Raw genomic sequence first — 1,020 nt, forward strand, 5'->3', positions numbered from 1 at the left:
GTCCACTCTGTGTGTGGAGGGGGTGGGAATGATTCTTGCTGTAAGGATTTGTTTCTTCTTTTGAGTTGCTGCTCCATAGGTATAGGTCAAGTTCATCCAGTTATCCGGTCCAGGTCATGTGGGTTTCATCTGCAAGTGTGGGCGCTCCTGTGCACATGCCCTCTCTTCTCGTCAGCCAGTAGCTCCACTCTCCTCTCAAGTCCTCCATGGCCACACCACTGACTCTGGGCCCAAGAGACCCCAGGTCTCCTCATACTGCTTGACGTCCAGGTCCCCAGCTGGGTCCACAGAAGTCCACTGAATATTGTAGGGTTTAGCTTGCTGCTTCATTGCTGCTTTTACCCCATTTCCCTCTATCGGTGATGTGTGTGGTCACCAATCAGAGCATGCATTTCCACTGAGTCTTAGTCTTGGGGGGGGTTTGCGTTGAGAGGACCTGGCCACTTGCCTTGATGTTTTCTAGGGAAGTGAATTGTTTGTTCTTGTAGTAACACAGTCCATCTGCCTCCATTTTTCCTGCAGGTCTTTCTTTCAAGAGGTATCTTTTATTCTTCTAGCCCCTCTAGGCTGGTCTGCTCGTCCTTTCAAGTGGAGATTTCTCATCTCTGGAGATCTGGATGCAGTTCCAGTTTCTACCTATAGTTTTCTGTATTGCAGAGGCTCTGTAGGAAGCCTCGTTCACTGGGTAAGCTGTATCCCCATTTTAGGTATTCCAATCAGTCATAGGCAGAAGACAAACTTACAAGCCTTCTAGTGTGATATTTCTGACTATTCCTTTCTCTCCCTCTCCAGTGTCTACTCTGTATTATAATGCAAGGGAAACCAAGATTAAAAAACAAACAAACAAACAAATAAATAAACAGTCAAGCATCTTAACATGATTCCCTCCCCCCCTCCCCCCATTCCAGCCATGACTCAATCCCTGTATCTCAGAGACTTGCAGTTCCCGGCTGTGCATATATCGTCCTTTATCCCTGTCCCATTGGGCCCTCTCAAACATGCCCAATTGTTCTCCCATCT

This window comes from Chrysochloris asiatica, unplaced genomic scaffold (genome assembly GCF_000296735.1).
Source record: "Chrysochloris asiatica unplaced genomic scaffold, ChrAsi1.0 scaffold00068, whole genome shotgun sequence".
Classification (NCBI taxonomy): domain Eukaryota; kingdom Metazoa; phylum Chordata; class Mammalia; order Afrosoricida; family Chrysochloridae; genus Chrysochloris; species Chrysochloris asiatica.